This window comes from Mirounga angustirostris, unplaced genomic scaffold (assembly GCF_029215605.1).
Source record: "Mirounga angustirostris isolate CCGP_5_RB_7025 unplaced genomic scaffold, mMirAng1.0.hap1 SCAF_8, whole genome shotgun sequence".
NCBI classification, from domain to species: Eukaryota; Metazoa; Chordata; class Mammalia; order Carnivora; family Phocidae; genus Mirounga; species Mirounga angustirostris.
Window position 1 is genome coordinate 96,308,734 of NW_026991716.1, and position 24,839 is coordinate 96,333,572.

At 40.5% G+C, this 24,839-nt stretch overlaps 1 protein-coding gene and 1 long non-coding RNA gene across 3 annotated transcripts in view; both read left to right on the forward strand.

Moving 5' to 3' along the window:
- LOC135365602 (uncharacterized) overlaps positions 1–23,040 on the forward strand; it is a 32,854-nt gene extending 9,814 nt beyond the window's left edge. Inside the window, exon 2 of the long non-coding RNA XR_010413736.1 lies at positions 1–23,040. This exon is cut by the window's left edge and continues 6,723 nt beyond it. This is a non-coding gene — a long non-coding RNA (uncharacterized LOC135365602).
- LOC135365601 (uncharacterized) overlaps positions 1–24,839 on the forward strand; it is an 81,418-nt gene that overhangs the window by 26,201 nt on the left and 30,378 nt on the right. The window contains exon 2 of one of the 2 annotated variants that reach the window (XR_010413735.1): positions 1–4,121. This exon is cut by the window's left edge and continues 21,790 nt beyond it. The exons of the other annotated variant lie outside the window; for it this stretch is intronic. The gene's annotated coding sequence lies outside the window, so the exon portion shown is untranslated. Of the gene's footprint in view, positions 4,122–24,839 lie in introns of those variants that run through there. 2 annotated transcript variants of the gene reach the window in all.

The following is a 24,839-nucleotide window of genomic DNA, read 5'->3' on the forward strand; positions in this document are numbered from 1 at the left end:
CTTCTCCCTCTAACCCTCCCCCCTCTCATGTACTCTCTCTCTATCATTCTCGCTCTCTCAAATAAATAAATAAATCTTTAAAAAAAAAAAAAGAATATCTTTAACACCAGAGACATCACAACTGAAATTTGTTCTTATTGGAGTTACATTTCCTTTCTGTGAGGGAATGAAAAGACAAATTTAGGATAAATAATAAAGCTTTTCAGTGAATTACGAAAATTCTTGTTACTCCAAGAGGTAGTATAGGCTGAAAACATAAACAACCCTTTACAGTTTTTTTTAGTTAAAATCTGGGTCTCCCCCCTGCCCTCCTGCCATAATGTTTCTACCATTTATAATACAGTATTAAAGGAATCCAGGTTGCTTTGGTATGCATTCTTAACCTATCCTTCATTACATGCACAGACCCAACGGCCCATGTGATCATGGGTTGGATCTAATCTGAACATTTGTATTATTCATTTTCAACCAATATTTTTTAAATTGCCCATCTGGAAAAAGTCAAACCTACCTGAGAATGGCCGGATGGGCCTTGCCCAAGAGTGAAAAACTGCCTAAAGACATTCAAAACTAAAACTTGGACTAAGCAGAATAAATAGTTCTGTGTAAGAATTATAACTGCTTTCCTCTGTCTTTAAGAATAGTTGGAACAGCATTTCTAGAACCTTAAATGTTTGCTAGCAAGCAGTGAGTTTGTTTCATTGATTTTGCTTCATTCATACCAAAAAGTAGAGTATACTGACTCTTCAGTTGGCTTTGCATATTCCTAATGATCTTTTTAAAATATTTATTTATTTATTTATTTTAAGGGGGGCGGGTGTGGAGAGGGGCAGAGGGAGAGAATCTCAAGCAGACTCCCGGCTGAGCATGGGGCTCATTGTGGGCTCCACACAGGCTCAGCGTGGGGCTCAACTGGGAACTCAATCTCACGACCCAGAGATCATGACCTGAGCCGAAACCAAGAGTTAGACACTTAACTGACTGAGCCACCCAGGTGCCCCTATTCACAACGATTTTTTAAACATCTCATTCCCCAACATGAGCAGTAATTATTTATAGGAAGTGGCCTAATTTTTTTTTAAAGATTTTATTTATTTATTTGACAGAGAGAATGAGAGAGGGAACACAAGCAGGGGGAGTGGGAGAGGGAGAAGCAGGCCTCCCACGGAGCCCGATGCGGGGCTCGATCCCAGGACCCTGGGATCATGACCTGGGGCGAAGGCAGATGCTCAACTACTGAGCCACCCAGGCACCCCAAGAAGTGGCCTAATTTTTAAAAATAATAATCTGCTATCCCCTCCACACACAAAAGGAAAACTCATAATTTCCCTGTTAAAAATATGTCTGTTATAAAGATACATGTCCTTTGGATCCCCATGTTGTGGGATGCGGGCAATCCCTGTCTTGGAATATCCCCTAATGGAAGGACTAGGGATGATGAGACAGTTACAAAAGATTTAGATTCTGGAAAAATATATACATGTAAGTGTAGTCCAATAATGTAATTTAAGTATGATTTTTCCCCCCTTCAAATACAGAGTTTTAGGAGAATAAGATGTTTTAGGAGAATCAACACACTGCTCATGTCTCATGAAACTCCAAGATTGCTTTTCTCTTTTTCTGAGTTGCATCAATAGAAGAAATATGAAATGATAATTAGTCTTCTTCTCACCTTATCATAGGTTTTCTAGATCTATAATTTTGATGCATAGTATATTTATGATACAACTTACACCCTTATTTATTTGAGATGAATTATTAGATGCTATTTGCAGGCCGTGAAAAAATCACCACTCATTTCTTTCTAAGCCTCCGATATCAGGTGGTCATTAGAGAGTTTCACAGCCTTTTTGAAAAAATTTCTAATCATCCAACCCTTTAAACAAGTATTTTCCCCTCTATGACATTAATTTCTCCTTGAAGTGTTTACTTCAGTTATAATTTTAGGGGAAATGGGAAATACAATGATAAGTGCATTTACGTTCATAATGTGCTGATTCTCTTTTGAAAGGAGTCTGGTAATAAAGAAGGAATTCAAACAAATGCAATCTAGTTTCTGCGAAAGTACAAGAAAGCTACAGATCTGCCAACATTCCGTTCACATTGAGCTATGCATTTCTGAGGCAGGTCTACCCTTACTAGAGGGCAGAATTTTCCCTCTCTCTCCAGAGAATAGGCATAATAAAGATGGATAGCCATTGATAATTACTTGGCTTCAAAATGATGCCTTCTTCATGTCCATAGATTTAGGAGCAAGATGTTTAGAGAACTGTTCCAAATGTCTGTTGGGTTGAAAAGACCAACCACGGCAAATCCAAACTTCATTTTCTTACTCTCCTAATCCACTGATTTATACCTTCTCCTCATCTAGCCACCAATACCTCCTGCCCCACTATCCTGATCACCCTTGCTTCCTCTTTCCCTGAGAAGTAGGAGTAATCGGAAAAGAACTTTCACGGACCACACCGCTGGGTCCACAGTCACCTACCGGCATCTGTGCCCATGTTGTCTGCCTGCCTTCCTGTTTCTTGCTCCAAATGAGACCTTCCCAGCTCCACTTCTCTGTGGCTTGTGCACCAGATCCCATCCCTTCCCCTGCTCAAGGATAGTGAATCAGCAACTCTCCCCTCTCCCCTGCGTCATCATTCCCACCCTCTCTCCTGGATCACTCCCATTCATCTAAAGGACTACCACTTAAGTGGGAACAGTCATCAGCTCTCTCTTGGATTCTTGTAGGAGCCTCCTAACTGGCCACCTTCTTTCAGCCTCTGCTCCCCTTTGGTCTGTACTCATCTCAACAGCCAGCATGCTTCTGCGGAAATCCAAGGAGATCTTATCACTCCTTTGCTCAAAACCCTCCCCAGGCTTCACACCTCAGGGAGTATAAAAGCTGGAGTCCTTACAAAGGTGTTGTAAGGTCCTGTTTGGTCCTCCCGGCCCTCCTCCTCCCTTTATCACTTGCACTCCACCTGCTTCTCCCCCTGGGCTCTTGCTGCACCAGCCACAACAATGCTATATACCACTTGTACCAGATTCTCACATAGATTGTTCCCTTCCTTCCTTTGATCTTTCCTCTAACATCACCTTCTCAATAAGGTCTTTCCTGCCCATTCTTGGAAATGATAACTCCCCCTACCTCCCCTGCTCTATTTATTTTTCACTTCTCTTCATGTGGTGAAATACTATGTTTTCACTTAATTGTTGTTTACAGTCTCTTTGCCCTCACCCCAAGTAAGATCCATGAGTGGTTGGGATTTTTCCCCCTTTTTACCTCCTTCCCATATTATGGGTATATTCCCTGAACATAGTAAATGCTCAATAAATATCTGTTAAAAGAATGAATCTGTCTTTATGGAAGTGTAACTGGAAAATAATGTGGGTGTAGTGTAAGCCCTGATAGTTGTTTTTTGTTCTTCTTTTTTTGTTGTTTGTTTGTTTTTTATAATGCAAATGCCTGATTTAAGATTTGATTGCATCCGCTTCAAAGAGGCATTCACTTCAAAGACGGCTATTTCCAACAGACACGTTGCCAGCCACACGACTAGATACAGAGCCAGGCCGCCTCCCTCCGTTGAGGTTCCTTTGTTTTAGAGATCTTGGTTGATCTTGATAACTGACCATTTGGGCCACTTGTTTTTTCCTAGGCTTTAAATTCCTGCTTTTACATTTTAAACTCACCAATAAAGAGTGAGGTGAAACCTTAGACTCCCAACTTCACCCCCAATAAAAGCAGAACCCCAGGTCCCTGCACTCACTGTGCTTTCTCTTTCTACCCATGACCTTGCTGTGTGGCCCCCAGTGTGCCGTGTAGTTTCCAGGTCCTCTTAGTAATAAAACTTTATTTTTTTTTTTCAACGTTTCCTGACAGTTATTGCTGAAGGGCATCTTGCAATGATCAGAACCACAAGGACCACTCTAGCCGCAACACTGGTGATTGACAGGCTGAGACCAACACACAACTGGCCTTGCATGATTGCCCTTGCAATTAACCGCGGGAAATGCCTTTACCTGCAACGTGCTTACTAACCACCAAAGTCAGGGGGGTAACACCATCTGAGAAAGAAGCACGCAAGCTGGGGGTCTGTCGTGCCGCTATACACTTTCACATACTGCCTACAGTATCCAGTGCAAAAGGTCAGGCCTGCCATAATAATCCCACAATCTCCCCAGAGCAGTGTGATTAAGGCCAACAAGATGATGAGACCGCTAGTTATAAAGACTTGAATGGACTATTAATGTGCATAAGGGTCCTCCACACTAAGGAGAGTTATGCAGGGTGGATTAGATTGCAAGGCTGTTGTCACTGCCCAAGGAGGGCACTGGGCTAAAGGCACAGGGAAAAGATTCCTGTAGGTGAAGAGGATGGGAGACCTCTGCCTGTTACCACCGAGTCGGTGGGTTGTGCCCAGACTACATGTCCTAACCCAGAAAAATGAAATAGCCTTGCAAATGGAAGCCAATGTCACCACAAGAGGGAAAATACATCAGAGGCCTACCGTCTCTGTGTCACCACTTCATTCACTACTGTTGCTCTTTGTCCCCTGACCCAATGAGATATTGTGGGCTTAATTGCTTGGTGTGGTGTTGCTAAAAAATTAATGAACAGATATAAATGTCCTAAACATCTGGTGCCAGCACCTCCTAAGAACCTTGAGGAGGCACACCAGCTCCTTGATAACTGCAAAAGCCCATGGATGCTTCCTGGTTATTATTCAATGTCATGTACACCAACATGCCAAGACTCTGGTTTATGCCCCAGAGGCCTGGGGACTTTTCCCAACCACCCTGTGCATATCACACTACTGAAGGCAGACTCCCATCCTGGAGAAGTCTCCTGGGACACCTTGGAAAAGAAAGCAGCCACCTATGAAGAGGGCTGACAGTAATGTCATCCCCCATTTTCTGGTAACAGCACATAAGATTAAGGTAACAGGAGAAAAACAAGTAGAAACTGAGATAAAAAACCTAGTGAAATTCAAACCTTTCTTAAAAATTTTATGCAGTAGGAAGGAGAGAAGAGAGCTAATTGGCTATTGTGGATTTTCTTGTTTGTTTGGAACAGGCTCTAAATTCCTCACAGTGGCCAAAATGCATTAACTGGCCAGCATCTAAAGACCCTAAAATCCGTAACTTTCTCAGAGATCCATCCGGGCTATATGCTCATTCCTTCCGAGATACCACAGATCCTGAGCCCCCTTGGCTTTCCACTGAACGGCTTTCCCCTACCAGCATGCCTCACGAGGTATCCCTGCCCCCATGGGAAGAGCTGACAGGGTTATCGAGGGCTCTCCTGAGGAGGAAGCGGGAATTGGGAAGACAAAGGCCCCTAGAGCCACTGATACTCATATCCAAGCCCTCCCTCTCCTCACTTGGATATACACTACCTGGCGCTGTACCCATCCTTCCATCACAGTGATCACTGCTAAGGTTCACGGAGGAAGCCCATCTCCTGCTGCACAAAATTGTCATGGTCCAATGGGTTCATCATTTCCATGACCACAGTGACCCAAAATACCCCTTCTTCATTTCTAACCTGAAGAGGCCCCACTTGACCCTGAGAATTGTTTTTACAGGGCACCCCCTAATTACAGGGTGGTGTTACTACATTTTGTGGGGACTGCTGAAGCCATCCAAAAGGCACTGGAACTCCTAGGAGAAAACTTACATTCTTTCTCTGTCCCTTGAAGATGTAAATCTTACCTTGTCTTGGTAATGTAAACACCCCAGGAGGTAACTAAAACTCTGCCTGAGGTCAAAGGAAAAAAGGGGCAGAAGTAAGAGGCCTTTTAAAATAGAAATTGCTATGAAAACTCTCTTTTCCAAACTCTAGTCCACAGCCTTCCTAAGATTGTCAAGGGCAAATACAAATCTTAAAAGTCTCCACAAATAGTAAAAAACTTTAGTCATTGGAGTGGGTAACCTTAACTTGTTCCTCTGTTAGAAGCAGTTTGGATTCAACTGTTATTTATAAACTAGTGAATTTTATATTGTACCTGACCCATGGCTAAAATTTTGAAATGGAAACTTATAGGGTCTCTATCTGCATCTGCATATTTACGTATGTCTGTGGATGTAAGTTATGTATGTGATTTTCTTTTTCCTTCTAACTCTGGATGGAATTGCCAAAATTAATTAGTAAAAGAACTCTATTGAATTGGCTTAAAAATAAGCACTTACGAATTATTTCTAAAGCTCAAAAATATGGAAACTAACCCAAATGTTTTTTGAGTTCATGTGATCTGGCATAATCTTTGGTAAATAAAAGCTGCTTTCAGTTTGGTTTAATTGAAATAGGTATGTCTTCAGGGTTGTCAGCATTAAGTATTATGCAGATAACAGCTTTTATCCTACCTGGGTTTACTAGTCAAATAAATTCATGTTATCTATTACAAAATTTGTCAGCAAGAAAAGTAGCTTGGTATGATGACTGACATCGTCTAGAGTCTAATGAAGTTTTCATGGGTGGTCTAAGCCTAGTTGTTGGGAGCAAATAATTTCGATAGATGTAAGTAGGATAAGTGAGCTTTTCAGCAATCATTATGTTATGTCTACTTAAAAATAGTCTGTCCGCCCTCCCTCTCCCCGCCCCCAAAATAGTTTCCCAGACCTTTGGTAACTTCCATCCTTAGAATTTTGCTAAGTTAAATTAAATGATGGGAATTCATTGAATGTCTTCATCATTTCCAAATAAGATAAAAATACTGAAACATTAATTGCTAAACAAGTCTAAGTTTACCTACATTTGACCTTTTACTACAGAGGAAATAAAGATATTTGGGCCTCTTACTAAACATGTGTTGTGCCACATTAAAAAAATACTATGAGGAAATGTATGTTTCTAGATATCATGAAATGTATTCATAAATTTGCCAATCTAAACAATGCTGTGTAACAGTTCACAATTTCTACTTCTTAGTTTTCGCTAGAAATTAAGTTTTCTAAGGGTTAAGAATTCTAATATATATAATTAAAACTACTAGAAATTATACAGAAAACAATTCTGTATGTAAGAAAAGTAGGATGTGTAGGGTTTTTAAAATTTTTTAAAGATTTAATCTATTTTTTGATAGAGAGACAGCGAGAGAGGGAACATAAGCAGGGGGAGCGGGAGAGGGAGAAACAGGCTTCCCACTGAGCAGGGAGCCTGACATGGACTCGATCCCAGGACCCTGGGACCATGACCTGAGCTGAAGGCAGACGCTTGATGACTGAGCCACCCAGGCACCCAGATGTGTAGTGTTTTGTTTTATTTTGTTTTTTTCCTTTTTTTTTTTCTTTTTTGGTTAGAAAAGGCATGAGATATGGAAATGCATTTTTGTTGAGGGAAATGAAAGTGATTTTGTTCTAAAATAAAGCTGGTTATTTTAGAATGGGAAAGAAGAAAATGAAGGACAAACTGTGGACATAGAAGGCCAGAGGGAGAGAGATGGAAGGGAAAGAGAGAGAAGGAATCTTGTGTAGTCAGGGTGGCTAAAAATTGAATTCCTATTACAAGGATTTTAAAATTAAGCTTTAATACCAATAGCGCACTTATGTAAAACTAATTTTTATCTCATCTGCCAAAAAGACAGTCTTCTTAGATTATTGGTCTGCTCTTAACAAGAAATCTAAACAAAGGCTTTTCTTTACCTTTTAAGTCATCAGCTTGGAAAGCAAAGATTTTGTGTCCTACCCACTGTGCTTCAGTCTGTCTTCATCACGTCTTTGATGATGTAAACCAAGTCTTCTCTATTAAAAGAGCTAAGTTTTGCCCAGAACGATGTAATCTTCTATATTTGCTTTTGAAATCTTGCCTCTTAAAATGGGTAATTAAGTATTGCATCCAAGCCTTTTTGATATTTTGACAAATCTTATAAAATTCAAATTCTAAATGAAGTATTTTTGATTTCATACTAACTTGAGACTTTTAGAGAGTCCCTGGAACATCTCAAAAGATTTGTTCTCTCTCTCTCTCTCAAAACACTTGTAATTCTAGTTACTATCTTAAAATTTATGTCACAGAAATAATTAAATTTCTGTTAGTAACATAAGGAACTCTCATCAGATCTTAAACATGGGCATTTTTAAGTCTTTTGTCATTTACAGACACTTACTGTTTTTCTCTGATGCTTTTGCAAAAGTGGTCCATCTTCAAGGAGATTCATGGAAAGGACTCTGACAAGTATAGGTTTCTGATAATTTTCAGATCATACCACTGAACAGGGTAAGAATTTATAGGACTCTAAGGAAAAACTGGCCTTTTAAAATAGAAATTGCTATGGAAAGGTCAAGATTTAATTACATAGGACTAAATGAGAATGAGTCTAATTTTATAGGATTTTTGTTCAAAACATTGCTGGTTCTTTAATCTTTTGTTTTCTAGATTTAAGGAAACTTTTTTTTTTTTTTTTTTGCTAGCTAGCTAGCTAGCTATAACTTACAGCAATTTGGTAAAGTATCTTTGTGAACAAAGATGGAACAACTACTTTTTTTCCTCCTACCTGATCTCTCCAGGATTCAGAAACTCTTAGTGAGTATTCTTATTTTTGTGGCAATATAGTTATTTGCATAAGCTCAATGAGAATCTATTCTCTTTGTAACAGGACATACTTGGAAACATTGGTTGTATCACCAAGGCTTTGACTGTATTGTCATATTTGAGAGAGAGATGTATAGACTCAGATATTACAAGACAGCTTTCAGGAACTAAGGTCGATTTTATGGAGCCAATAAAGCCCCTTGGAAAAATCGGCCTGATACCTTGCTTGTACTGTTCCCAGCAGCCTTGCAAGGTGAGTAAGGAAGGTCACTTCCTGCTAGGTGCAGGAACCTCAAGATACTTGGGGGGACCTCAAAAAGAGAGGAATTAACCCAAATCAATAGGTATTGCAGGCAAAATCTGATAATGAGTCTTTGGTTTGACTTCCTATCCTTGAGAGGCTTTGAAAGTTCAATTTGAGATTCCTTATGAAAAGTTCCAGGAAAGCCAACCTAGGACCTAATTGGCCAATCACTATTTTTGTTGCACTTATGTAAATAATCAGGACAAGTTTGTTGAAACCAGACTTAATTTGCAAACAAATTGGCCTTACTATGATTATCTTTGATAGAAATGGGGATTGTAGAGAGAAAAATCACATTTCCGTAGAAAAATACATACTCGTGGATATTAGGTTCTATTCCAGTTCTGTTAATTGTGTTTGAGGTTTTGTTCTCTGTTAGATCCTGAATTCTTCTCATTTCCTCCAATACTTGGCTACAGCTCTTCAAAGTAACATTTTCATTTTTTCTCCCGCCCTTCTGGCTTGGAATCATTGAGAACTGCCCTTTCCCCAAAGCCATGCAAATTAAAGTGGGACAACTTTATATAAACTTAAGAGAAATACAACAGCTGACGTATGTACCATCTTCGTGCCTGTCGCTGTGTGGGCCACTCAGGCAGATCACCAGAGACATGCAAACTGCAAACCAGGACCATCAATCAAATCGCCACCGTCTGCCCTTACTCCATTTGAACATGCTTTAAGCCTGACATCTAGGAATCTCAACTGGCTACCCTCAGAACGCAGAAACTGGGATTATCATCTATTCTAATCATTAACCTTTCTTTTCTCTTGTTCCCAGAGAAATGAAATTTCTGTGAGATTAAAGTTCTCACCTAATTTGGGAACATTTCAACCTTTATTTCTTCAGATATTTTTTTCTGCCATATACTCTTTCTCTCTTCTGAATCATACTCCTTGATATTGTCCCTCAGTGAGGCTCTGTCCTTTTTTACATTTCTCCTCTGTGCTTCAGGTTGTAAAATTCCCATTGCCCATCTTTCAGGTTCACTGATCTTCTGCAGCATATAATCTGCTGCTGTTAAGCCCATCCACTGAAATTTAAAATTTTGATTTTAGATAATGTATTTTCAGCTCCAAAAGTTATAAATAGTACTTTTTAAAAATTCTTTTACTGTCTCTATTGAGATACTGTATTTGTTTCCAAATTATTTCATGCGTTCCATTACATCCTTAACCATATTTATAAGAACTATTTTAAAGTCCTTTTCTATTAATTCTGCCATCTCTGTCAATTCTGAGTCTGCTTCTATTGACTGATTTTATCCTGCTTATGAGTTACATTCCCTTGCTTCTTTGCCTGTCTTATAATTTTTTATTGGTGCTGGACACTGTGTTTACCATGCTGTTGAATTTCTAGATTTTTTTGTCTTCTTTTCACAAGCATGTTGTTTCATCAGGCAGTTAATTTACTTGCACATCAGCTTGATCCTTTCAAGTCATGTTTTAAAGCTTTGTTAAGATGGTTCTGTAGTAGAAGTAGATGACATTTCTCTTTAAAGGGCCAGATTGTAAGTATTTTAGGCTCTACAGGCTATATACAGTCTCTTACAAATTCTTGGGTTTTGTTTTTGTTTTTGTTTTTACATCCCTTTAAAAATGTAAAAAAAAAAAAATTCTTTGCTCAAAAGTTACACAAAACCAGGCTATGGGGTGGATTTAGCTTGTGGGCTGGACAGCCTTTCTGAGGTCTCTATTAAATGCCTGCTGTCAGGTCAGGGGCTATTCAGTATCTGAGATTTTACCCTACTGGCAAGCCTGTGATGGATGTCTAGATGCTGGCAGAAGACACGAGACGCCTAGGTCAGAGAACGAAGGACTTTATTACTTGCCGCAGGCAGCATGAACTCCATGTTCTCATTGGTTTCCCTTGTCCCCCAAACCTCATGGAGGCAAATGCAGAGTGGATCCAAGTGGATGTTACACTCACAGTGAGTCTGAATCATAGCTGAGGAATCCTGAACTTAGAAAATCTCTCATTTTATAAGATAACTGCTATCAAATCTGCCCCAACTTTGCCCAGGAAGGAGGCATTTTTTATTATCTTGGTCAGGAAACAAATTTACCCTTTCTCCTGGAAGGCAACACTATACCTGCCAAAGGCTACTGACTATACAAACATCCTTGGAAAGATAGTCAAGGACAAAAGTTGTCACAAGATATGGAGACACGTCATAGAATGTTGTCTCCTAGCACCCCCCATGTTTAAGAGGACTCTGTCCTGGTTAGAGTTCAAATGCTTCCATTTGTGAAAGCGTTGCCCAAGTCTCAGATCCCCAGTAATTCTTTCCCCAAGAGTTGTTCCTCTCCCAGGAGTTGTTTTGCCTGGCTTTAAGGGGTCCTCCCTATGCTTATGCATCTTAATATTCAAACAAACATTCAAGATGACCCTTATACAGATTTCTGGAGCTCTGTCTCTGCACATCTTTCTCCTCTCTGATACCCTGTTACTCAAATTGTAGTTACCTTCCTGAGTTCCACTCACTCTTTTTTTTGTTTTTTAAGATTTATTTATTTATTTATTTGAGAGAGAGAGTGCACACACACAGGGAAGGGATGGGGCAGAGGGAGAAAGAGAGAATCCCAAGCAGACTCCTGGCAGAGCAGGGAGCCTGATGCAGGGCTCTACCCCACGACCCCCAGATCATGACCCAAGCCATTTGCTCTTAAACACAGCAAAACCACTGTGCTGTGCTTGAGTTCTGCCTTTCTGTTTGTCAATCCACAGAGAGCCTCCAGGCAGACAACTGGGGCACTTGAGGAACTCATTTGTTTTGTTCCTCCCAGGGATTACAGCCTCTTAGTGCTTGTTGTTCAATTTCTGAAAATGGTTGTTTTATATATTTTATCTATTTTTATAACTTTTTAGAGCAGGAACACTGGTCCGGTGTCACTTACTCCATCATTGCCCAGCTGTCTTTTTTACCATTAACCTTATATGTTTTGGAATTTGGACTTGCACAATCACTTTGAGTGGGAGATATTTCTGTTATCCTTTCCTACCCCATCTCCAACTTGATGAGTATTTCCACCTGAGCTTATCTCCACTGCACGCTCCAGTCTAGAACCAGATAGTAAAATGACTTGAGAGGCCATTAATGCTCCTGATCCATGTCATTAATATGGCTCATCTAGTGTCTAAACCAGCTGGTATCTCAGTTCATTTGCTGCAGTATTGTTTGTCTTTCGTCCTTTGCTTTCCTGTTCTGGGTCCACTGCTTCCCATAAATCCACTGGCAACCAGCCAGTATATTGGCAGTAGGTTTATTCCATTTCCTTCCATGGGGCGAGGGAAAGTTGGGTGACCCATCATCGCTGTTTGCCCAGAACCACGGGATTTCCTGGGATTTGGGATTTTCTGGGCTAAAACAGGGAGAGTCCAGGGAAAACCAGGATGGTTGGTCTGCTCCAGGTCCTGGCTTTTGGTAACATCGCTGGTTTTGGTCTCCATCTTGAGTAGAGCATTTTAGCCCCAGTATTCCACCAGAGCTGGATTTCCACTTGCCCCTAGCTGCTTTAACACTCGGAGCTTGATAGGCTGCAGCATTTGCCCAGCTCACTGCTTTGCATTTCTGTTGCATTTCTGGTCCACAAAGATGTTTATCTTGTTTTCTGAGCCCAGCAATGACCTTTTGGTTTTCTCTTTTTCTATTGTATCTGTCATTATTGTGTGTTTAGAGCATACAGGATGAATTGAAGCGTGAATTTACTGTGCCACCTTGACTAGAAATTCTGCTGATTCTTTTTCAATTTGATATTGTCTCAGTTTACGAAATTATGTAATTTAACAGCCTGCTTGATTTAGAAGCCCTCACAGCCCTTTCAGTCATTTTGAGGGATCCCAAATCACAGAAATTCAAGTGAAATGCAGTCATTGTCCATATAGTGGTTCTACTCTTTTTTTTGAGGGCATCATAACTCAGCATTTGAGTTAGAAAAGAACAAAAAGGAATCGGATTCTAGCTGCTCCATCCTACATCTTCTGCTTGATAAAAATGGTATCAGGCAGTGCTTTACCATCATCTTTACCTCCACTTCTAGTTGCTCTCTTTTTCTTATTTCTCCATTCCTGAAGGGGCAGAGGAAGAAAGTCAAAGGGAGGCCAGGGCAATGGTTGCCAACCTCTTTGAAAATGAAGGGTCTTTCTCCCTTCCCCCGGTCTAATAAGTTCTTTTTTTTTTTTTAATTGAAGTATAGCTGACACATAATGTTACATTAGTTTCAGGTATACAACACAGTGATTCAACAAGTTTATGTTATGCTGAGCTCCCCACAAGTCCAGCTACCACCTGTCACCATACAATGCTATTGCAGTACCATTGACTATATTCCCTAGGCTGTACTTTTTTTTTTAAGATTTTATTTTATTTGACAGAGAGAGACACAGTGAGAGAGGGAGCAGGAGAGGGAGAAGCAGGCTCCCTGCCGAGCAGGGAGCCCGATGCGGGGCTCGATCCTAGGATCCTGGGATCATGACCTCAGCCAAAGGCAGATGCTTAACGACTGAGCCACCCAGGCGCCCCTCCTAGGCTGTACCTTTTATCCCCATGACTTACTCTTTCCATAATTGGAAGCCTGTATCTCCCACTCCCCTTCACCCATTTTGCCCATTCCCCTACCTTCTCCCCTTTGGCAACCATCAGTTTGTTCTCTGTATTTATGGGTCTGATTCTGCTTTTTGTTTGTTTATTTGTTTTGTTTTTTTACATTCCACATTTAAGTGAAATCATATCGTATTTGTTTTTCTCTGTCTGACTTATTTCACTTAGGATAATACCTTCTAGGTCCAGCCATGTTGTTGCAAATTCAAAAACAAGATCTCATCCTTTTTATGGCTGAGTAATATTCCATTATATATATAATATAACATATATGTTATCCATTCATCTATCAACACTTGGGTCACTTCCATATCTTGGCTTTTATAAATAATGCTGCATAATCATAGGGATGCATGTTTCTTTTTGAATTAGTGTTTTCATTTTCTTTGAGTTAATAGCCAGTAGTGGAATTATTGGATCTTGGGTAGTTCTATTTTTAATATTTTGAGGAACCTCCATACTGTTTTCCACAGTGGCTGCATCAATTTACATTCCCACCAGCAGTGCACGAAGGTTCCTTTTTCTCCACATCCCTGCCAACACTTATTTCTTTTCTTCTTGATTCTAGACATTCTGATAGGTGTAAGGTGATATATGAGGTTCTTTTTTCTGAAACCTCAGTCTGTTTTTGGAGAACACCAGGATTTTCAGATTCTCTGTAATAACTTTGGAGCCCTCCCAAAGAGTTACTACTCATGAAATTAGGCAAAAGGAACCATTTTTTTTTTCAGTATAAATATTTCAATTTATACGGCAAGGCTTTTACACTGACATTAAAAGAGTGAAGAACCACGGAGCGCCCGAGTGGCTCAGTTGGTTAAGCATCTGACTCTTGATTTGGGCTCAGCTCATGATCTCAGGGTCATAAGATTGAGCCCTGCACTGGGCTCTGCGCTCAGCAGGGAGTCTGCTTGAGATTCCCTCTCTCCCTCTTCCTCTGCCCCTTGCCTCACTCACACACACTCTCTCTCTGTGAAATAAATAAATCTTAAAAAAAAAAAAAAAAGCAAAGAGCCAGAAGAGAAAAGCATTTTAGTTATTTAAACTAAATTTTTTATGGAATTCAAAGTTTTATATAGAGAGAAAATTACAAGCTATACAATGTTTTTGGAAAATAAGCTTCCATATTTGTTTGCCTCAAACTATAGTTTATCTGTATTCTTTTAGATTTTTTAAAAACAATTTTCAGTTTTTTGTTCTTCCATTCTATTAAAAATAACAATTCAATTTGTCTTGCAGATTTGTAGTGAACATTTAAAATATTTTTACTGGATTAATGAGTTTTTGAAAATAAGGGTTTTGCATTTTAAACCCAAGTATCTAAATTTTTATGCAAACCAGGATGCCTGGTTGGCTCAGTCCAAAGAGCATGCCACTCTTGATCTCAGGGTTGTGAGTTCAAGCCCCACATTTGGTGTAGAGATTACTTAGATAAATAAATAAACTTAAAAAATATTATGCAAAGCAAGCTTCTGCCATAGTATAAAACTAATGAAGTGGCAAAAATATTACCTAGGGCAAAGTAGTTCACACTAACCATTTTAGCTCTATGTAGAAAAATATTCTCATCACTTAGCTTTGGTCTTCTGCTCTTATTTTTATTTTTTCTTAAGTTTATTTAGTTATTTTTAGTAATCTCTACACCCATCATGGAACTCGAACTCACAACCCTGAGATCAAGAGTCTCCTGCTCTTGCTCCTGAATGGCATGGTATCACCTTCTTTAAGAACCAGTCTATTTTTAACAAAAGTAAAGTAAATATGTGCTTACATATAACTCAGTAAATAACTGCTCACATGATGGAATTACATATTTTCTGGGAGGTGATTTAGTAAAACCTAAATGATTCAAGAAATTACCTTATTGTTTTATCTGTTTCTTTGTTAGAGAAATTAGTTGGAAAAACACCTTGTTTGGGTGTTTAAAAATATCTCCATTGGTAGCTGATGTGTGATTACTGACTTGCAGTATGGGCAAGTTACAAAATGAAATGAAGAGCTATCATTTAGCGACTGAGAACACACTTTGCTTATTTAACTAGGACTAAGTACTGCTGGAGCAAGTTCAGTGCTAAAATTAGACATTGGGGTTGATCCAATAGCAGTGCAAGTTCTAATCCTTTAGAAATCATAGTCTGTTGGTTCAAATCAGGACACTGCAATGTGAGAATATAATCACTTATGCCATGTTCTTATGAGGCCATTATGTGCTGGCTGTCTCCATTACAGCACAGTAGAGTTACCAAAGCTAGAACTGGTAGCAGGAGTACCTACCTGCAGGTTGGGTTTTATTTATTTTTTTCTTTTTTGTTTTTCTTTGATATATGAGAAGAGCCTTTGAGAATGATATCTAATTTCCTATTGCTCTGGCCCCATGACCCCTCACAAATAAAACATATATATATATATATATATATACTGGAAAGCACGTATTAGGTGAGGACAGCATACTAGAACCTAGAGGTTGTAGAAAATTAATGGGAAAGATAATTGATAAGAGTGGGAAGAGAATGGGTCTTGGAGTCAGATATATCTTCCTATGAATCCCATCTCCACCCTACTCTCTATAACCTTGGAGAAATCACTTAATTTCTAAGGGCCTCTTAGCTTTCTTATCGGATTTAAATACACACACACACACCCACCCAAAGCAGAAATTGCCAGATCCTGAGAAAATGTCTCCCCTGTTCCCCTACCACCGTTATTAAGAGAATTTAAATAGATAGCTAGATAGAGTTTTATTAGCTTAGCATTTCTTTCTTTTTTTTTTTTAAAAGATTTTATTTGTTTATTTGACAGAGAGAGACACAGTGAGAGCAGGAACCCAAGCAGGGGGAGCGGGAGAGGGAGAAGCAGGCTTCCCGCTGAGCAGGGAGCCCGATGCGGGGCTCGATCCCAGGACCCTGGGATCATGACCCGAGCCGAAGGCAGACGCTTAACGACTGAGCCACCCAGGCACTCCTAGCTTAGCATTTCTTATGTGCCAGGCATTGTGCTACACGTTCTCTCATTTACTCTTACATGCCCATGAAGTCCCGGAGCTCATATAGTCCTTACATATGTCTCTAGATTTCTTGCCTACAGGTATGTGGCCAGAAAGTGGCAGAACCAGGAATAGAGTCCAGTGCTCTTAACCACTATATTTCAGCCTCACAAAAATCAAAACCTCTTAGAGATAGCCTACCAATTTCGATTGTAATGACCATTAGTTTCTCACCATATTTAATATTTTTTAAACAAATTTACTTTTGATGCATGTATTAGTTTGTTAGGGCTCCCATAACAAAATACCACAGACTGAGTGGCTTAAACAACAGAAGATTATTTTCTCACAGTTCCGGAGACTGGAAGTCTGAGATCAAGGTGTTGGCAGGTTGGGTTTCTTCTGAGGCCTCTCTCCTTGGCTTGCAGATGGCCTTCTTCTTTCTGTGTCCTCACATGGTCATCCCTCTCTCTCTGTTGTTTGTGTCCTTATCTGCATTTCTTATGAGGACTCTAGTCATTTTGGATTAATGACCCCATTTTAACTTAATTACCTCTTTAAAGGCCCTATCTCCAAACACAGTCACATTTTGAGATCCTGAGGGGTTGGGCTTCAACACATGAATTTGAGAAGACACAATTCAGCCCATAATGATGCATTTGTAGCATAAACCATGTGATACCGAATAAAAAAGAAAATAACCCCTCTATAGTGTTGACTGTGTGTCCAACACTGTGTAAAACATTGCATGCATTCATTTAATCCATATGAGCTAGGTACTATTCTTATCCCTATTTGTTACTGAGAGGTTAAGTAGTGGGTCCAGAGTCACATAGGTAGTAAGTGGTAGGACAGGATTTGAATCCACACAGTACAGACTCTGTACTCATCCACTATATTCTACTGCCCCTCTCAACAAGAAGCATCCCATTTGGAACAAAGAAACAGAAAACACAGTAATCTCTATCTGAGGTAAAATTATAATTAACTTCAAAAGTCTGTATATGTTTAATTAGCGATTACGAGGCTGTCGTATATGAAAAATAATGAAGCAGCTTTCATTTATTCTTTTGTTATGGCACAAGTAATAAAACAGTCACTTAGAAAATGGCTAAGAAAATTCTTTCTAGCATTCTACTCTATGTAATGAAGAGTTAGTTAATACAAAGTATTTTTTTCTAAATCTTCAAAAGCAAATAGTAGGTACAATGAAGTATCAATATCTGAAGACCTAGGACACATATGCCTCACTTCTGGTTTTTCTCCTAAGGGGATATAGTTCCTGCTTTAGCCCATTTTACTGAAGCAAAAAAAAGGAGCTGATTTCCATAACTGGAGATGTTGGGTTCAGAGAGAGCAAAACACTTGTTCCAGCCACTGAACTAAGTCCACAGAAGGCAAGAACTTGGAGCCAGAGGTGACTAGGAAAAGAAATTGTAAACTACTCCCATCCCCTTCCAGAATCCCCAACAGGAAGGAATGTAGGGCTCCCACCACACAAAGGAATGGGATTTGAGCCAATTTAGTTGAATCTCAAAGGACAGCATTCCTCAGCTCACATCTGGTTTAAACCCAAGTAAGAAAAAGAATAGATCTGAGGTTAGGAAACGCTGCTATGGTGCTTGCTTTACCAGTCATTTTAGTATGTCAACAGATGCTTACAGTTTGGCAACTGGCAGGATTTCCAAAGATGAGTTAATGCAAGTTTACAGAGCCCTTACGGTCACATTCTAAGTTGGACATAATCAAATATGAACATGAATAGTGGAGATACAGTGGTAACTGTATGGGATTGTAGAGGCCACTGCTGACTGAAGTTATCAAGGCAAACTCAATGGAGAAAAGGTGGGTTTGATATGGACCTTGAGAGATAGGATTTGCTGAGTGGGGCGTAGTGAAGGCATTTTCGCCTGAAGATTCCACAGCAGCTGGGGGCATGAAGGCAGGAATGAGGGAAGCATGTGGGAACAATGAAGAGACATCCTCTCTGGAACAGACAGAGTTGGGAGGGAGTAACGGGACAGACTTGAGGATCAGACAGGGGCTCAGATTAGGACTATGGCTTCATGCTGGAGATCAGCATTATTATTCTGTTAGCTGAACTGCTCATCGAAGTTACCTCATTTCTCTAAACATGTTTATAGGAACCCATCTCAACAGAACTAAGTGCTTTGCATTTAGTAGCATGTTTGTTTTCTTTGAGGCTGCTCAGACCAGAACAGACTCGGAGGACCGCTCTCCATTCCTGAGTCACGTCAGGCCTACTTGAGCTGGGAAATCAGGCAGCTGTTGGCCCTCGGCCTCCATAGACTCAGGCCTGGCTAGAGACCCTGGAGTAAGCTTTCGTAGTTCTAAGTGCCTGACTGACTGGGGTTGGGAGGAGAGCACCCTGCCTGCGAGGGCAGATAACCTGAGAAATGGCTTCGCCTTCTGGAATCAGTGACATACTCACTCTCTGTCTGCATGTCATAAACCCTATGAGGGAAGAGCTCTATAGAATTTTGAGGCCCTCCCTCCCCCCGCCACCCCTCAGGCCATCTTGCAGTAGTAGAAAGAAGTTTTGGTGTTCACAGACCTTTATTTGACTTCTGACCCTCTTGTGTGACTTTAATTACTAAACTTTATGGGACTTTTATTTTTTAATCTGTAAAACAGCCCAGTAACTAAGCAGTTACTATTAACTCTCTTCCTCCTCTTTTGTGACTTCTCTCCGTCCCTGACATTTTTGAGGAATGTCTTTTTGTGATTGTGAGTTCTGCTGTCAAGAAGGTGAAAACCCTGTCGTTTAGGAGGCCTGTGGATCCTGAAGAAAACATGGGGATGGATGGAGTTGGCCTGCCCCTGACCTCTCTGTCCACAACTGTGTGTTTATTTCCTGAGGATAGGATTTCAAGTCAACCACAGCCAGTCCTTCAGATAGTCCAAAGGGTCCAGAGTTCTTGGAAATCATCTCAGAGTAGGGGGATCAACCACCCTTATTTGAGTTTAAAACAAGAAATAATGGCTTAAGGCCATTTTGTGCCCTAAAGCATATAAAAATTAAGGTTACATGTGACAAAGCATTTTATGAGTTCAGAAACAGCTGCGCAAGGCCATAAACTATCATATTACAAAACTGCTACCATTTCTAATGTTCAAGGCTCCAACTACAAGTTTGTCCTTAGAAATTGCAGCGTAATTTGCGTGTACCCAATTGTGCTTGCACTAAGAAGCACAGAGTTTGCTGGTTAATATTTTGCCTATATCTGAATCCTGAAAATAACTACCTCATAGCGCAGAACAGAGTGCGCGTTGTGAAGAATATATTCCAGTTGGTTAGCAATGGAAGGTACATTTTTCCTATGCCCTCTTGCCTTTCATTTCTAAACACATTTGCCTCTCTCCTGAAGCAGAGGAGACTATGAGAGCAGCTGCAGCAAGCAGCTGTAGAATCTTCTGGGTCACCTGCTCCCCTGCTTTGCAGACTGTCCCGTCCTCTGCTCCCAGCTGTCCTTTTCATCCTTTCAAAATGGCCCACGGCCCTCTTCTGCCCAGTGCCCCACCTGAGTTCTGGCTCTCTCCCTCCACTGATTTCAGGGGATTTGGCCTGGTGTCCCCTTGCTTTTATCATTCTTGATGGTAAAAGAAATCACTAATCAAAACATTTTTGTCATATGAAGAACAACTGGAGGGAAAAAACAAAGTCTATCGGTGCTTGCTGCAGCCCTTGCAAGTTCTGCTTGTCATTTTTGGTGGAGTTCTTTCCCATGTGCTGCCATATCAGTGTATGTAAAGCTATAATTTTACATTTGCATGCAGAGGCCAGATGATGATGACTCTTTGAGGAGAGGCCCTCCGCAGGATTACCTTGGGAAAAATGATTTATTCATCCCATGCATAGGAAACAGCTACACCAGAGGCCGTTCCCTGTAACTTTGCACGGAGTGCTTAGGGACCTCTCAGCCCCTGCCAGCATTTCTCTCAGGGCATAATAAACTGATCTAACCGGCAGCTACGGAACTTCTGTTTTTTCCATGTATAGTTGAGCCGAAGCTTCTCTCTAAGGTAGACTATGGGAGCTAGTGCAGGACAAGTTCCTTTGCAGAATATGTTAAAGTCATTTCTGTTCCCCGGCTTATAGGGAAGAGCCAACTCATTTTGGCTGGTCCTTTTAATGTTGTTTGATTTCGAACACTTAGAAAATGGGCTTGCCTTCCTTTTTCTCTTTTTGAAAAAGCTATTATGTTGTTTTAAAACATACTAATTTTAGACCTCGGGTAATACCTGATCCAAATACTAAGTTAAAACAAAATATTTTTAATATAGTTGATTTATAACACATTACACACACCAAGCATAGAAAGCAGGTAAAAACAAATTATATGTTTTACTTTACTATGTTAGCAATAGAGTAGTCTGCCTTGGAAAACAATATAAATCATCTTTTACCACTGCTCTTGAAAGTAATTCGGGGTTAACAGAATCTAAATTGCACCTGTCAGAACTGCCAGTAATATCTTCAGTTTTCACTGACTATACTCTCCCTTCTCTCTCCATAACTAATGGAGCAGTGGCACAGTTTCCGCAAAGAAAAACAAAGGTGGAAGAAAGGAAAGGAAGACTTTATAAAGTTTCCTTTGGGTATGTAAGGGGGTGGACCCTAGCATATAAGTACACCGGCAAAGTATACCTACAATAGGGCAGTACTGTGCACCAGACCGGGTAGGTCGGTGTGGTATGTGCCAGAACAGGCCCAAAGCCCCGTTTCTCACATAAATAGAGCAGTTTCTACCTAGCAGTAAATATATTACTGCTTTATGCCGGGGCGGGGGGGGAGGGGCGGTGGACCCCGGCTAAATCTTAAATATCACAGCACACAATAAGTGTTTCTTTTTTTTTATTTTATTTATTTATTCATGAGAGAGAGGCAGAGGGAGAAGCAGGCTCCCAAGGAGCAGGGAGCCCGATGCGGGACTCGATCCCAGGACCCTGAGATCATGACCTGAGCCGAAGGCAGACGCTTAACCATCTGAGCCACCCAGGCGCCCACAATAAGTGTTTCTTTGCTTAGAAATGTAAAAAGAATGTGCTTGCAAATGTTAATTAACTAAAACTGAGAGTAAATACTTTGTGAAGAATAGATAAGAAGCTAGAACAATTAAACCTCAGTTGGCGAGGGCCAACTGTGAAAATACAGAAACTCTGAGCTGGAAGGATTTGATTAGACCTCTATAAATAAAATCCTACATCCCCTTTGTAACATCCCAGTGAAGTGGTCATTCTGCCCTTGTTTTAAATACTGTAGGTGTAGAGATAGCCATTACTTCGGAGTGCATCCAACCTCAAGTTCTTACTTAGGGAAATATACTTAATCTGTACCTATACATTCATTTGAATCTGATTCTTCCCCTTCACCCCACACAGCATAGATCTAATCCTGCTACCACCCTTCAAATATCTGAAGACCATCACCGTGACTTGTAACTGTTCTTTAACTGAGCCATCACTAACCAAGACTTGTCTCCTAAACCCGTCATAGCAGAAGCTGTATCCATCCACACCACTCAGCAGCTGAAAGAGCCTCATCCCTAAAGCAGATCGGTGCTGGTGCTTCTCAGTTGATGGGCCTGTGCTGTGGTTGTGTTGATGAGTTACTGCTGAAGACACTGGAGCCAGACAGGGGAGGTCCTAAGCCTAGAAAGCCCAGGAAGAGCCCTGAGTCCTAACTGAGTTGGCACAGGCCCTGTAATGTTTCACCTTTGCCAAAAGCCAAACACAAAGACTAGTAATTCATGTCATTGACATTCAACCAAGCCTTTAATTTGGAGGTTAGGGCCTTGAGCCCCAGCTCTGCCACTGGCCAGTTGCATGCCCTTGGGCAATCCTCCCCACCATTTCAGAGCTCCCCCTCTGGTATTTAAAGTCCTATGCTGCTTTTCTGCCTAGAAAGGTGCCCCTTCTCCTGGCCTTAGGTCTGATGTCATTTCTCCAGGAACCCTGGCCCGACTCCCACCCCTTCCCTACCCTGAGACTAACTAAGCCTCTGTCTGCCTTTGTACCCTCTGCTCACCTCTATGGTAGCACTTTCTTCGTTGTGTGTTAATAACCTGCTTACTTGTGCCTACAGTACTGGAAATTCTTTAAGACTAAGGACTCAGCCTTGGTTCCCAGCACTTGGTTCCCAGCACTTGGTTCAGTGCCTGGTGCAACAGCAGACCTCAGAAAATATTTCTTGAGTTTTAAAAAAAGAAGAGAGGAAAGAGAAGACAGAGAGGACGAAGATAAAAGGAGCAAGTTGGAGTACATTATCTAAATAGCCTCGTACAGCTAAAAATCTATAATTTCTGGTTCTCGAATTCCATCCTTAATGTCAACCCCGGGTTTTTAGAAATTCAGATTTGCTCTAGTAAGGGGATGTTTCAAGTGGTTACACCAAATTAGAAAAACTATAAATATATACTCATACATATAATACAACTTTAGGACTGATATTTAGAACTCATTTAGTGAGCCCAGACCTTCTTTTATAGGTGAGGAAACTGAGGCACAACGAAATTAAGTTCTCTGCCTAAACCCACCTGGTTAGTGGGGAGACCAGATTTCAAATCCTGATCTCTCTTGCCCCTGAACCAGGATAGCTGGTCCCTCAACTTCTCCCTTTTTGAAAAAGCTGCTACAAACTTGGCTACAAATGGAAGTGACAGACGTTTTCCCTTTTATGTGATGGTTACAGCAATCCACAACTTTCTGGTTATAAATTAAACTTTGAGAAACACCCTTCCCTGCCCCTAGACAAACTACTGAAAATTAGTCCTCTTTTGTCCCAGAAATGTCAGAGGGTGCTACAATGCTACACGAATGACTCCTGTAGGTTGTTTGCTAAACAGAGTTGCAGTCATGTGAATTGCTTTCAGCCGGGTTGGGTATCAAGGCTCAATGTTCTGGTGTTAAGCCATAGCGTAGTGCTACCATGAGACCAGCTTCTTGGCAGATAGCCCCGAGGTGCAGCTGTAAGGTGACCCAGTGCAGGCTTGAGGCCAGGGCCCAGTGCTCAGTGCCAGAAACCTGAGCCAAACATTGGAACTAATTCTCAGGGCACTGAATTGGTCTCAATTAAATTTTTAGATGAAAAGATTTTTTGTTTATCCCAAAGAACCACTTCAATTTATAAACTCATAGGAAAGCTGGGTGTTTTGCCATTATACTTGGAATACTTTCTAGAAGCCAAACCTTTAAAAGACGTTGAAGAAGATGATGATGATAACCTTAGATGATTTAAGAACTCATAAAAATATTTTTTGAAAGTAGCATCTTTTATTAGATATGCTGACTGGAGAAATTTTATTTTTCTATGCCTTCCAATATGCTGTATAAGTTGTAAATCTTCAAATGTAAAGTGCTGTTGGAGTGGAAATGGTAGACATAGTGGTTAAGGTGATTGTGATGATTGAACCAAACTCTGAGCCCATACAGATTTGAATTCAGAACCCAGCTCCACTACTTACTAGCAGCTGATCTTGGGTAGTGTACTGTAGTTAAGCATGGAGACATGGAGACTGTGTTATATATTGGGGTTTTCAACCTGCCTATGGCGGAATCGCCTAGATGCTTTTAGAAGGTATCCCTGCCTGGGCCCCCACCCAGACCAATTAAATTAGCCTCTCTGGTGGGACCCAGCATGAATATTTTTGGAATGCTCCCTGGTGATTCAAATGTTATAGACCAATGGCATAGTGACCAAAACTTTGGTTCTGGAGTCAGATTGCTTGGGGTCACCCTACAGATATGCCACATCATGGTATTTGACCTTAGACAAGATACTTAACCTGTCTGAGCCTCAATGTTCTCAAATATATAATGTGTTAATAAGAGTTTAATGTAGGGGCGCCTAGCTGGCTCAGTTGGAAGAGCATGCGACTCAGTGAGTTTGAGCCCCACATTGGGTGTAGAGATTACTAAAAAAAAATAAATTTTAAGAAAAGAGTTTAATGTAGGGTGGTTAGAGGATTAAGTTAAGTAAGTCTGTAAAATGCAGCACAGTGCCTATGATGTAGTGAGTGTTCAATGATAGCTGCTATTTTTATCTTTATTATCCATTATTCCTTTAATTCACCTTGGGTTTAAGGCCCAGTTTGATCCTGTTCACAGTCCTACAGAGAAGACTAAAAAAATCAGAAGTAGCTTACTAATGAACATGAAAATAAGTGGAAAATTCTACAAGGATAAGTATCTGTATGTAATCTTCTTGTCAGATTTTGAGTGAGAGGATAAAGTTCAGGGTCTTCACTGACTCGAGTCCCAATGGGACCTACTATTTATCATTTCTCCACCTCATAGAGTCCTGTATAGAAAAAACAAAACAAAACAAAACAAAACCTGGAAATATGTAAACACAGAGGCAATCAAGGGAAATAAATTTTGGAAGGCGGGCAATGGAGGCTGGAGACACCCAGC